Raw genomic sequence first — 2872 nt, 5'->3', positions numbered from 1 at the left:
CTGCGGGGACGCGGCCCGACAGCGGCTGGCCAGGCGCGCCTGCCCTCCCAGCAGCCCGCCCCAGTCCCTGCCGCCCAGAAACACACCTGTCTGTGCAGGGAGGCGGGGGGGCCCCCAGAACCCCCTAACCCCGAGACTTCACGCACTCCCGAGTTCACTTGGGGCCAAATCTCTAGACGCCTGGGTGGAGGGGGGCCCCACTTCCGGGAGTGATTCAGGGTCCCACACGACTGCGCTCCTGCCCGCCGGGGCCAGGCGCGTTCAGCCCCCGCCTCACATGCAAGACACGAGCGATCCAGGAAACCCGACCCTCGAGGAGTGTGTACGAGCGAGACGGTTGACGCGGCCCGACAGCGGCTGGCCAGGCGCGCCTGCCCTCCCAGCAGCCCGCCCCAGTCCCTGCCGCCCAGAAACACACCTGTCTGTGCAGGGAGGCGGGTGGGCCCGCAGAAACCCCTAACCCCGAGACTTCACGCACTCCCGAGTTCACTTGGGGCCAAATCTCTAGACGCCTGGGTGGAGGGGGGCCCCACTTCCGGGAGTGATTCAGGGTCCCACACGACTGCGCTCCTGCCCGCCGGGGCCAGGCGCGTTCAGCCCCCGCCTCACATGCAAGACACGAGCGATCCAGGAAACCCGACCCTCGAGGAGTGTGTACGAGCGAGACGGTGCTTCCTCAGCAGGGTTCAACCCTCCTGTCTTGACCAACCGAGGCTCATGTCCTGGGGCTGAAAGTGGGACACGCTCAGGTCGCCGCCGGGGACTGAATGCACACGTCCCCGCCCGCCCTGCGTGTAGAGCCCGGTCATTCAACCCCCAGACGGCAGACACAAGGCCACAGCGCCTACGACAGCAGCTGGCCCGCACCTGGACCCTCCAGGGGGCTTCAGCCCGGCCCTCCCTCTTGGTGGCCATCTACTCCTCCCTCGCACAGAACGTTAAAGCCAGGACAGCAGGTCCAGGCAGCCCCCAGTTGGCACCCAGGCCTCGCTCAGAAGCCTCACTTCTTCAGGGCAAAACAGCAGCTCGTCTGAAAGCGGCGTGAAGAGACAATAAAGAAAATTCACGTTTACACCAACCTCGGGGAGATTCATTTAAAGGGACGATGCATGCTTAACAGGATGTCCATGCTCCCCTCCCCCCAGGGCGGGCGGGGGAGGGAGTGGGCACCCGCTCTGTCCGGCCTCCCCTTTACCCCTTCACTGGCTGGTCGCAGGAGGAGGGGGTGGTTGGTGCGGAACTAACATCCGGACGTGATGGAGAAGCTTCTTGTTAGCAGCACTGGCCGGGCTTCTTAAAGGGTTCTGGCATTCAACACAGACCCCACCCCCACGGACACGGCGGGGAGCTGCTGCCCCACGGGGGGACCTGCGGAGGGTCGCCCAGGGCTTCTTCCAGGGGCAGGCGGAGGTGGGGGGCCCCCATGCGGGGGACAAGCCTCGGGCACAGAGTGGAGCTCACTCGGGCCGGGTGGACCACACCCTGGATGACCTGCTCTAACACAGCTCCTGAGGGGAATCGCAGGGTGACTGTGGGTCACTAAATGGACACTTAAAAAATGATGATTTAGGGGCTCCCCTGGTGGCGCAGTGGTTGAGAGTCCGCCTGCCGATGCAGGGGACACGGGTTCGTGACCCGGTCCAGGAGGATCCCACATGCCGCGGAGCGGCTGGGCCCGTGGGCCGTGGCCACTGAGCCTGTGCGTCCGGAGCCTGTGCTCCGCAACGGGAGAGGCTACAACAGTGAGAGGCCCGCGTACCGCAAAAAAAAAAAAAAAAAAGATGATTTGTCCACAGGAGGAGTGCAGATTAAGAGGTGCATTCTTCCCTGGTGTCGCGGTGGTTAGGAATCCTCCTGCCAATGCAGGGGACACGGGTTCGAGCCCTGGTCCAGGAAGATCCCACATGTCGCGGAACAACTAAGCCCGTGCACCACAGCTACTGAGCCTGCGCGTAGCATTTACTGAAGTCCACACACTCTAGAGCCCACGCTCGCAACAAGAGAAGCCACTCGCAACGAGAAGCCACTGCAGCAAGAAGTCCGTGCACCGCAACGAAGAGGACACCCCGCTCACCGCAACTAGAGAAAGACAGCACGCAGGGACGAAGACCCAACGCAGCCAAAAATAATAAATAAACTAAATGTATTAAAAAAAAAAGAGGTGCCCTGCCTTCTATTCATTCAACCACAGAACTGCCTAGCCCCTACTAATCTTTTGTTCGGATGCCTAAGTCCTCCCGGCCACAGTGGCCTCCTCTGAGGTCTTCTTCCGAGCCCCACGGAGGCGGTCCAGCTGGCAAAGCCAGCTACCGACTGGCTTCACACCATCCCCCGAAAGACAGAGAAGAGTCTGAAGGTGGACAGGGTCGGCGTCCCCCCAGTGAGGCCGGGTGGAGAGCACACCCCGTGGACAGAGCAGGGAGCGCAGGTCCCCCTGCCAGTGCCGACCTCTGGCTGACCTCTGCTCCGGACTCCAGGCCCCGCTATCCGCCTGCCTTCTCAGATGTACACGAGGCCCGCCCACGGGGAGGCCCGCCCACGGGAATCCTCAGAGCAAAGCCAACACCTGGTGCAGCTCCTCTACCCGTGCCCCAGGCCTGCCCCTTCCCCAGCAGCCAGCCTCCCGGCTCAGCACAGGGACTTTAGAAACTAGCCCCTAGGGAGACAGACCCAGTTCTGAGAAAAGCTTCAGGGTTCCTTCCAGGTTTCTGCCTTTTCCATTAAACCGCTGAATCATTTTTTCATTCCAAGACGTGAGCGCTGAGTTATTTCACCTTCCATGAATGTTTCAACCGACGTATAACAAAGCGCGCAACTTTTCACAGAGTGAGCAACCCGTAGTCAGCAACTGCTCAGTAAACTGAGCGTCTGG

The 2872-nt window shown here is 61.9% G+C and overlaps 1 protein-coding gene across 1 annotated transcript in view; it reads right to left on the bottom strand.

Moving 5' to 3' along the window:
• Nucleotides 1-2872, bottom strand: part of ADARB1 (adenosine deaminase RNA specific B1) — a 69616-nt gene that overhangs the window by 4958 nt on the left and 61786 nt on the right. The window lies entirely within an intron of this gene.

Source organism: Neophocaena asiaeorientalis, unplaced genomic scaffold, assembly GCF_003031525.2.
Source record: "Neophocaena asiaeorientalis asiaeorientalis breed wild unplaced genomic scaffold, Neophocaena_asiaeorientalis_V1.1 scaffold45, whole genome shotgun sequence".
Taxonomy (NCBI): Eukaryota; Metazoa; Chordata; class Mammalia; order Artiodactyla; family Phocoenidae; genus Neophocaena; species Neophocaena asiaeorientalis.
Note: the sequence above shows the minus strand (reverse complement) of the source record. Positions and strands in the feature narration are given on the sequence as shown.